Raw genomic sequence first — 12,273 nt, 5'->3', positions numbered from 1 at the left:
CCATGGCTTTGAACCATCCGTGCGAATATCAGTACAGCAAAAATGGCAAATAACATGTTAGTATCATAATGAAAATAGTCTTGACCTCACAAACTTTTTGAAAGAGCTTGAGAGACTCCGAGGGGTCTCCAGACTCCAATTTAGAAACAGCTGCCCTGGTCCTCTGTTTTTCAAATAATTCACGTGACCTCAAATCTCCCCTAGTTTCCTTCAGTATCTCTTCTGTCTATTTACAAACTCCGTCAAGGTTGAAAACAATTGCAGCCAATACTAACTTTCTCTGCGGCCTGAAATCTAACCAACAGTTGACTTTACCCCACTCTAACTGTAGCCAGTAGATCATCAGACTGATCAATAAATAAGTGGCCAGGGCTATTTTCATCCATAACACCCACACTTGCAGAAAGCACAAAACTAAACCATACAAGCAAAAGAATTAAAGTTCATATGTTTAGGGACCACAGAGCTCTATGTCACATCACTAGTAAATTAACACTAATCTTTGGAAGATATCCTTTCTTGTCTGAACTACCATAGTCTGTAACTGAACAGTATCCAGGGAGGAATGATGAAAGAAGCACTTGAGGAGTCCCAGATGACCTGCCACATAGCAGCTGGGATGTTATCTTCAGCTGAGGCTTATGGCATCCCTGTTGCCATGGACATCCATTGATCAGAAGTGCTAAATCTCTTTTTAACTGAACAGTGGCTACAAGAGTTTCTTTTACCTCCGGTAAATGCATAATATTTTGTATACCCCTTCTGCCTATAGCTGCCCCTGCCCACTAGAATGCATGCCCCATAAAAAGAGTATTTTTGAGCAGTAACAAGTTCAACAAATATTTATTAAAATATTGAATAAATGTTGACAAAGAATGTTTACTAAGTGTTAACAGTTAAATCATGACCTTCAAAAAGATACACTGAAGTCTTAACCCCCAGTGCCTTAAAATGTGACCTTTATCTGCAAGTAGGGTATTTGTAGATGTAATCAGATTAAGACCTTGGAGTCTTGCCCATTTTCAACTCATTTAACTGGCACAGAAAAACCTGAAAACTTGAAATAGGTTAGGATGATTCTTTATTACTGGTACCCAGAGTCACCTGACAGGTGTTTTCTAGGAGAAGACAGTATCTTTCAAGGTCTCCAAAAAACACACTTTTATAGAATTCAACGATGCAAAAAATAATAGCATGTTTTAGACACCAGATAAAAAGGCTTAAGGAGATTTAATGAATCTGCATTTTCCTGGAAGATGGTAAAAATATTTATGAACATAAAAAAGTCCTAAGTCAATGGTGAATTTCTAGACAAAGAAGTAGGGCAAGAAAAAATTATAAGAATTAGAAATAGGCCGGGCTCGGTGGCTCAAGCCTGTAATCCCAGCACTTTGGGAGGCCGAGGTGGGTGGATCACGAGGTCAAGAGATCGAGACCATCTTGGTCAACATAGTGAAACCCCGTCTCTACTAAAAATACAAAAAAACTAGCTGGGCGTGGTGGCGCGTGCCTGTAATCCCAGCTACTCCGGAGGCTGAGGCAGGAGAATTGCCTGAGCCCAGGAGGCGGAGGTTGCGGTGAGCCGAGATCGCGCCATTGCACTCCAGCCTGGGTAACAAGAGCGAAACTCCGTCTCAAAAAAAAAAAAAAAAAAAAAGAATTAGAAATAAAAGTAGTATTACTCAGAAATTATAAAAATTATGCATGTGTTCCAAAGAAATCTACAAAGAATATTCAATTTTATATGTGAATTTTAAAAGGTGGCTGGATACAAAATCAATATATAAAAACCAATTGTAGATAAACAAACGAGAATGCATATGTAAAGATATTAAACATCACTATCATCAGAGAAATGCAAATTGTGAGATAATACCCATTAGGATAACTACTGTTAAAGAAACAGAAAGTAACAAGTATCAACCAGGATGCAGAAAAATTGGAACCATTGTGCACTGTGGACGGTGTCAGAAAATGATGCAACCTTTATAAAAAACAGTAGAGGTGTTTCTCAAAAACTTAAAAATAAACTGCCGTATGATCCAGCAAGCCCATCTTTGGATATATATCCAAAATAATTGAAAGCATGATATCAAAGAGAAATCTGCACACCCATGTTCATAGTAGCACTGTTCACAATAGCCAAGAGGTGGAAGTAACCCAATGTCCGCTGATGGATAAGTCCATAAACAAAATGTGCCCTATGCATACAGTGGAATATGACTCATCATTAAAAGAGAAAGAAATTCTGACACATGCTACAACATAGATGAACCTTGAGGAAATTATGCTAAATGAAATAAACCAGTCACAAAAATACAAATACAGTGTGATTACAATTGTCTGAAATATCTAAGGCGTCAAAATCACAGAAACAGAAAAGATGAGTGGTTACCAGAGCCTGAGAGGTGAGAGGAAAAGGGGAGCTGTTGTTTACTGGGTAAAAGTTTCTGATTTGTAGCATAGAAAAGTTCGAGAGATCTGTTTCACAGCAATGTATATATACTTATCACTACTGGACTGTAGACTTAAAACTGGTAAAAATACTGAATTTTCTGTCGTACTTTTAGCACAATAATCAATTATATTACTATATATCAGCCATATAGAGGATGACGCCCAATGTATGTTTTCATTTATATAAAGTAGAAAAATAGGCAAAACTGATCTGAAATTCTTAAGAATGTACACTTAGATAGTAAAAATATAAAGGAAAGTACAAACATCTTTATTATAAAAGTCAGAATCCAGATTACCTTTAGTGTGGAGAGAGGGACTGTGATAGAAAAGGCCAAAAAGGTACCTACTGTGTGCTAGCAATGCTCCATTCATCAGACTTTGTGGTGGAGACAGGGAAGAGGAGACAAGTACATCTGCACTATGTCAACATATGAAGGGTAAATCTATGTTTTGTACATTTTTGTGTGTTATTTTTTTGCAACAAAACAATTAAAAAGAAAATAACCAAGGCTCTGAAACAGTCTAAGTTTTCTGTATTTGCATAACTTTAGATAGCAAAGCTAGAAAACTCAGGTCCATTTTTGTCGCTACTTGTATAAATAAACCTTGAGCCATGTTCATTCAAGTCTGAAAGCGTTAGACTAGAGATTACAATGACATGTAAGTAAAGACAATCCAAAAGGCAATTCACGGAAGCCAAACAACAGTTCAGTTCAACAAGCAGTTGCCGAACCTAAAAAATGCACCAGACCCTAGATTAGATACTAAAAATAGAAAAATAAATAAGACATGTCCCCAGTACTGAAGAGTTTTACAATATGGTGAGACAGACATATCAATCCATCATTGTGATAGAACGTAGTCAGAGTTATGACAAAAGTATGATGTGGAAGCAAAGCAGTTTTGGGGGTATGTCTGAATGAGAAATAGAGATAGAATTGTGAGGATTTCAAGGACTCCTGTGACTCAAAGTTAGAATTAATGAGTTGAAAATAGGGGTGATTGATAAGGGTCTTTTAGGCAAAGATGATATCGGCAGAGCTATGCATAAGGAAAAACGTCAGTATAATGCATACTGCATTATCATGAAGTATGAGGCAGGAAGTGATGAAGATAAAGCTAGAAGTAAGCAGGGGCCTCATCAGCCAAGCTGAAGAGCTTTGTGCATTTAAAATGATGTTTTTCTCCCTGACATCTAACAGGTTTTCCCAACTTGCAGGGAACAGGTGACATCATGCCAACAACTAGTTATGAGGCCTTGGATATCTCATTCCCACTGTCAAGCCCAGACTGTTTATTTATTAGTTAAAGGAGAACTTGAATTTGATGGCCTTTAAGATCAATCACTTCTAGATCTTTTTCTAAAGTTTTTTGAACCCAGTGTTAGACCTGGTAATACGCTGATCATTAAAAAATTTTTCTCTTTTTAAAAAAATGAATAAAGAGATCTATTTTATATATCTCATAGGAAAACTGAAAGACTCAAACAAGTAATCACAAGTGGTATGTACATAAATAGCCCTATTAATTAGAAAGACAACTAAATGCAAATTAAAACTACATAATATTGAAAATGCCTCAAATGTAGCGACAATATTTTGGGGGCTCTCTTAGTCTGTGCTGATACTTTATCTGTATTCTGTTACTTACTCCTCAATAACCTCTTAAATGCCTTTATTGTCTTCATTTTGAACATGAAGAATCCAAGGTTTGATATACTAAACAACTTACCCAAACTCCATCCTAAGGAGGTGGCAGAACCAGTGTCACACGTTTTATCTGCCCTAATTCTCTACTTGGGTTTTCAAATATGTTAGTATCCCTATATACATAAATAAATGGACGTGCTATTTTTTTGAGCACTCATGTCCTAAATTTATATAATGTTCAATATTTTCTTTCTCGATTCTACATAATGTTTTTGATTCACCTTACATGCTTAGAAAAATAGGAAATATAACAGATAGCTTTTAGCAACTGAATTACTGTTTATCCAGAAATTAGCTCCTCAAAATAAGTGAAATTGTATTTACAACTGCCAAGATTATACCCAAAATGCTTTTCAGAAGCCCAAAATGCTTTTAATCAGTCACTCTAAATTTATTCATGTGTTGAAATAGGCATTGAAATGCCCGCAGGGGAAAAAAAAAAAAAAAAGATTATACCAAGATTAAATTCAGAGGCTCCTTAAAATCACAATCCACAAGGCAGTCACAGACACTAATGAATCCTGGTTTCTTTGGGATTATCTCCAAGAAAGGAAAATAATGATCCCAAGGCCTTGGTTACTGCTATGGAACAGAAAAGCAAATAAGCAAATGAAATAATCAAGACAATTCTAGTGATTATTCACAGATGTGACTACTTGATTCAGCTGTTGGCTTTTTCTCCTTTTAGATTTTTCTTCCTTTTAAGAAAACCCTTTAAAAAAGTGCCTAAATCTGACACAAACATTTAATTCTATGTTGAGCCTTTTAAGTTTCTAACCAGCTAAAGGCATCTGATGAGCATGACAGCAGGAAAAACAGTCAACACAGAAGCAATAGCCACAAGACAAGAAATGCATAGAGTGGTTCAAATCTTAATCTAACAGTGGTCCTCAAACTTGAGTGTGCAGAATATCCTGCAGAGCTTGTTAAAGGACTGATTGCTGGACCTCAACCACAGAGCTTCTAGTTGAGTAGGTCAGGAATGGGGGGGGGGGGGTCCAAAAATTTGCATTTCTATTACTTTCCCTGGCAATGCACTCTGATAACCATTATCTATGCTTAGTTTTGGAAGTAAAACTCTCTGTGCAACTTGTAACCAGTAAGTAGCCTTATTGTTTCTAGAGGACTATCCTTCTGGTTGTGGGGTTAACAGTTTAAAATAGGCCTATTTAGTTATTTGCTAAATATAGATCTAATCAAACATTAACTGGTAATAAGATTAATTGATATGGCTATGCTTAGTCAGAATTATAAATTTGGATTTTTGCTACATATAATTTTTAAAATTATAGCATTTATTAAGAAGTTACTATATGGCAAGGACTGTGCTATGTATCTTTTAATATACAGTATTTTATTTAATCGTCATTAAAAATCTATGATATTAATGCTATTATTATATTTCCAGTTTATAATAATAAAACATTCTTAGGAAGATTAATCCACTTGCCCAAGTTCACACGTTTAATAAATGATGGAAGCAAGCTTCAATTCAGGCAGTTGGACTCCAGAACTGGAACTCTATTGATTTATACTCTGTGACTTCCTGAGTAAAAAACATGGTGACTGTCACAAATAAAAATTATAATCTCAAACTCCAGATCCAAAATGTGGTTAAACAATTTATGAGATAAGCATTCGTATAGGACCGCACAGGACACCAAAGCTTCTGTACCACATGAATATGTTATAGTTAGGCCACCATGAATTTTTGAAAAGAGAACTTGGTATATAGAAAATCAATAGAGTTGATTTGGCTATCTTAAGCTTAGGTTTCTTTGCAAAGTTTTCTCCATTTTCCTGAAATTTAAAATTCCATGTTGGATGAAACTCAACTGTGAGATTAAAATGTGCCTGGAAGTGAGAGTAAGACAACGTTAAAAGGGCATAGAAAGTTCACTCATTTTCAAGATATTGTAAAGCCTGCACTGGTTCAAAGGAAAAGTTAGGGTCCCAGCTGGTAGATGTAGCACACAGACATGGCATCCAGAGATGGACAAAATCAGGACCTGAGGCAACAAATGGATATAATTAGGGAGATATATGCACACCCATCGTGTCTGGGTTGTGGCTAGAGAAAAACAAGGCAGCAGGTGTAAAACTAAAACTTTTGTCTTAGGAAATGAAATGCATAGAGATGAGATAAACCTCACTCAGAAACAAAGGATGGAAATATAAATCATAACAAGAGGGACTGAAATGCAAGTAGCATCAAAATAAAATAAGATTCATAGATATCTACCTGGGAACTTATTGGCCAGTGCTAAAAGTTCTAACTAGGGTTCAGGGAAACAAGTTAGAGTTGAAACTGTCCAGAAGAGAAAGACAAAACGAAGTCAATTAAATAATTATCATACTATCAACTTGCAAGAGAACTGTAGGACTGAACTTTCAGGCTTATCTGTGGAAATTCAGAAGGTGACACATGATGCAGAAATAATATAGGTGCTGGCACTCTAAGTTTCCTAGTAAACGGGTAAAAAAAAAAAAAATCACAAATGATCCAGAGCCTTCTATGTAATTGAAGTACAAAAAGATTGCGGGGGCAATAAGTGTATTTGAAGGTTATGAGGAACTAAATTGAATTAACTTCCAAATCTCCCAAATTTGAGATGAAATCTTCCCCAAACCCCACTGAATTGAAAGAGAAATATATCAAAGGTGGCAATTACCAAAAAAAAAAAGAAAAAAGAAAAAAACAGGTTTTCAAGGATTTTGAATTCTTAGAAGTAAATTATCTTGGCTTTGGAATTAGAAGGACAATGAGCTCCTTTATTATTTCTAGAGATGACACTATGGAAAAGCACTTTAAAAAAAAAACAAGTATTTCTATGAATCAACAATTTGAATGAACTCATTCAAAAACTCTGTCATGTGGAAATGGTTAAGACTCACAAACCCACATTTCCAGCCACAGCCAGCTTTGTACATTGTAGTGAACAAAAATAAATCACCGAGGATTTTCAATACATCAACTTATATACTAGTTCCTAATTCAAAAAAAAAATAAGACATTTGATCTTTAAAGACTATAAGAATTTCAATCTAATGGTCTTTGTCATAGTTAAGAGCATATATGAATAGTATACACATGTGATTTAAAGTATGACAAAATCTTTTGGTAGAATTACATAAACCTACTGACCAACTTTAGATTTTCTAACATCAGCAGATGTAATATGATTCTGTAAAAGGCTTAGTCAATGCACAACCATCGATGATAGAGTATGTCATCCAATTGTTCTTGTAAGAGTTGAGAAACCAGAAGCTTAAATGGCCTTAAAGAGCCCAATTAATAGGTTACATTATCGAGACTCAGACAGATTATCTACCTCACTTATTAGGAGACCACACAAATTTAATTGGACCTACTTTATTGAGTTATTCAGAGTCTTAAGGCATTAAACAATATAACACTATTTTCATATAATATCCACAAATTACTAGACCTAGGAAGTCTAAACATAGTAATAGGATAATCAGCTTGATAGCACAACCTGAGATTCTAAACAGTGCTTCTCCAGAATCATCTAGAGGTCTTTTTTTTCTGGGAAGATAGAATGGACATACTTTTTCCTATTCTTCTGCTATGTGCAGCTAAAAATCCAGATATTACATATCAAACACAGGTAAACTCTAAAAAGTAAAGAGAAAAATGAAGAAGCTCAGGACCCAAACAATATACTAGAAAGTTTCCTGGGTTTCTGCTTTTTCTCATTTCACAGATGTGGGCTGACAATTCAGAAATATCAATGGGCATAAACCAAAAAATACATACAAACATATAAATAAAAATCCACAATGAAAGCCTACTCTATTTAGCCAAGGAATCAAAGGAAAAGACAATCGAGAAAGATTTTTTTTTTTTAATTCTAGAAAATAACCACTCTACTACAGCCAAATACAACAGAAATAAACTATGGTCCTAATCCCAACTATATCAGCAAAGACCAAGTGGGGAGCCTAGACATCAATCCTCATAGGCTATGATGAGAGACCCTCCAAGATTACAACTGGGATAATGAAAGAGAAGGCCAAGCAGGAACCCTAGACCTTCACCCTCACCAGGCTATAACAAGTTGTCCCAACCACCACCAAGCCCTCCTGGTTTCCCAGGGTACTATGAAAAAAAACAAGGAGAAAGTCAAGACTTTCATACCCTCCAGGTAGTAAGGAGCACTCTCCTCCTGCAATGTCAATGGCAATCACATAGAGATCCAGAATTCAGCTCACACCCAAAAAGAACAAAGAGTTCCCTCAAGTGAGTGCCAGTGGAGGCCAAATGGAAAATCTGGATGACTTCTTCACTCAACAACAACGAGACAGTGCCCCCTTATCCTGTTAGAACAATGTTAGATAGCAGCTGAAACAGATGATTTAAATAAAATCCAGAATCTCATAACAAATGTACAAGCTTAAATTGAATATCACTTATTTTACCAACAACCAAGAAGAGCCCAAATCAAATTTTAAAAAAAGAATGTGCTAACACCAACATGAAAGAAAAGTTAGAATTATCTGAAAAAGATTTTAAAGCAATCATCATAATAATGATTCAGTGAGCAATTATAAACATATCTGAAACAAATGAAAGTCTCAGCAAGGAAACAGAATAAAGAAACAAGCTATAAAAACTAAATGAAAATTTTAGAACTGAAAAATACGTTCAAAAATAAAAAACATCAATGGATAGGCTCAACAGCAAAATGCTAAGGACAATGTACCAATGAGCTAGAAGACAGATAAATAAAAATTACTTATTTTGAACAACAGAGAGAAAATAGACTTAAAAAGGGAACAAAGCCTCAGAGACCTGTGGGACTATACCAAAACATGTAGTATTCATTTTTATCAGAGTTCCAGAAGAGGAGAAATGTGGCAGGATTGATAAAGTACTTGAAGAAATAAAACTTCTCAAATTTGGCAAACAGCATAAGCCTAGAGATTCAAGAAGATTAATTCAAGAAATTGAACTTCAAACAGAATAAAGTTAAAGAAATCCACATCAGAACACATCTTCATGAACGTTTTAAAAACTAAAGAAAAAAAGGAGCTTTAATGGAAGTGAGAGAGAAATAAAAATGTATCTAAAAGAGAAAAACAATGAAATTAATAGTATTTTTCTTACAGAAATCATGGAGGCCAGAGGAAATGGTAGATTTTTTCAAGTACTATAGGAACGGTCAACTCAGAATTCTATACACCTTTCCTTTGGAAATGAAGGGGAAATCGAGACATTCTCAGATGAAGGAAGACTAAGAATTTGTTGGCAGCAGATCTACACAAAAAGAATGACTAAGAGAAGTTCTCTAAACAGGAAATAATCAAGAAGGGAATCTGTGAATATCAGTGTGTAGAGAGAATAGTGGCCCACAGAGTTAAGAGACACAGATGATTATTGTCAGACCTTGAAACCAAATTGTGTTTGTCCTACTGTATTTCAAGATTGCTTGTGGCTCTGGCTCCTTTTCCTCTTCCATTTTCTCCTTTTTTAAAACAATAATTTCTGTAATTGGTATCATATGCATGTCCCACCGTTGTCTTTTGGGAGCAGATAACTTGTTTTCTAGTTTCACAGGTCCACATATAGAGAGAATTTTCTATAAAATGTATCACACTTAGAGTCTCATCCATACCTGATTGAAATGATTTAGATGGTGAGGTTTGGGGCTTCTGAGCTGATGAGATTTAGATGACAACTTGAACTTCGTATAGATTATGTGATAGGTTGAGACTTTGGGGGATGCTAGAGTGGGATGAATGTATTTTGGATATGGATAGATATAAATCATTATTCAGGCCAGAGAAGGGACTTTGGCAGATGGAATAATGACCTCTTACCCCAAAAAAGATATCCACATGCTAATCCCTGAAATCAGTAAATTTGTTACTTTATATGACAGCAAGGACTTTGCATACATGATTAGTTAAGACTTTTCAAACAGCAGGATTATCCTGGATTATTGAGGTGTTCCGGTTATAATCACAGCATATTAATGTGAGGAAAGCAGCAAGGTCAGAGTTATATAAGAAGATGTGACAATGAAAGTAAAGAGTCAGAGCAAGAGATTTAACGATGTTATGAATCTTCTGGCTTTGAAGATTAAGAATTGGACCATAAGACAAGAAATGCAGGTGGCCTTTAAAAGCTGAAAAACATGACACATTCTCCCCTGGAGCCTTCAGAAAAAAACACAGCCCTGCCAATACTTTAGTTTTCAACCCAGTAAATTTATTTCAAACTTTTGGCCTGTAGAGCTATAAGATAATAAAGTTGTGCTTTTTTATTCCGGTAAGTTTGTGAGGATTTATTACAGCAACAATAGAAAATTAAAACAATGGTAAGCAAAATGCTACATAAACACAATTAAATTTCCTTCTCTTCTTGAGTTCTAAATTATGTTTGATGGTTGAAACAAAACTTTTAACACTATCTGATGTGCTCCTAAAATTCTGAAAGGAAATATTTAGAATATTTAGAATACAATTAAATTATAAACAAGGAGAAATGATGTAAAGGGCAGTATAAGGCAGTATAGTTTCTGTAGGAACTGGTAAAATGGTGGCACCAGTAGACTCTGATAAATTTATATTAATTTTATGTAAGTATAAAATTATAAAAACACAAACTACTACAACAATATCTACCCATATATAGAGAGAAAGTTATGCCCAGAGCAACCACTAAAATAGCTATATAAAGAGATATATAACTCGAAAACTCTACAGATAAACCACTTGGAGACTAAAAAAAAGTTCAAGAAACTTCATGAAGACACATAAAAGGAAAGATAGAAGCCAAAAATAAAGAACAGTCTAAAACCAAAAATCAAAGCAGCAGACTTAAATTTTAACATATCATTAATTACATTAAGTGTAAATGGTCTAAATATACCAATTAATAGACAGAGTTTGACAAAATAGATTAAACAAAAATAAACTCACTATATGCTATGGATTTCTGTGGAAATTCACTTCAAATATAATTATACAGGCAGGTCAAAAGTGAAAGAATGAAAAAAGATGTACCATTAACCAAAGGTAAACACAAATGGCTATATTAATATCAGATAAAGTAGACTTTAAAGCACAGAAAATTACCTAAGACAGAGTGAGATATTGCATAATAAAAATGTCAAGCCATCAAGAGCCATATAAATATGTATCAAACAAGAGAGCTGTAAAATATGTGAAGTAAAAACTGACAGAACCAAAAGGAAAAGCAGACAAATCTAGTTTTATTTGAAGGTAACATCTTTCTCTCAGCATCTGAAAGAACAGCTAGACGGAAAATTAGCAAGGATAAGATCTCAACAACACCATCAACCAATCTAATCAACATTTATAGAACACTCAGCCCAACAAAAGCAGAATACACATTATTTTCTAATGACCATGGTTTATATACTGGGCTATAATAACAAACTTCAACATATTTTTAAAAAATGAAATTATGCAAATTGTGTTGACTGGTGGTACAATAAGATCAAATGAAAAATAAACAACAGAAAGAGAAAAAAATGTTGAAACACTTACTAAACAGCACATTCATAAATAATCCATAAGTGAAAAGGAAGTCTCAAAGAAACTGAAAAAATACTTTGAAATGAATGAAAATGAAAATATAACATATCAAAGTTTGTTAAAGCAGGATTTAGAGCCAAATTAATAAACTAAGTGCATACATTAGAAAATAAAAAATTTCAAATCAACAATCTAAGAGCCCGAAAACAGAAGAGAAGAGCAAAATAAACCCAAAGAAAATAGGAAGAAAAATATCATAAAGATAAGAGCAGAAATAAATTACATTGGAAACAGAAATCAATAGAAAAAAAGAAAAATTGTTTACTTCTTGAAAAGAACTATAAAATTGGTAAAATTCCAGCAATACTGACAAAGAAAAAGAAAGAAAACACAACTTCCAGTAACAGAAATGAAATGGGATTAAACTGCAGACCCTGCAGACATCCAGACATCAAAAAGAATGTCTAAGGGAACTAAGGGAATACAATAAAGAATTCTATGTGCATAAATTTTGCAACTTAGATGAAATAAACCAATTCCCTTAAAAATACCACCTACCATAACATACCCAATATGAAAG

The sequence above is a fragment of the Saimiri boliviensis genome, chromosome 1 (assembly GCF_048565385.1).
Source record: "Saimiri boliviensis isolate mSaiBol1 chromosome 1, mSaiBol1.pri, whole genome shotgun sequence".
In the NCBI taxonomy this organism is placed as follows: domain Eukaryota; kingdom Metazoa; phylum Chordata; class Mammalia; order Primates; family Cebidae; genus Saimiri; species Saimiri boliviensis.
Note: the sequence above shows the minus strand (reverse complement) of the source record.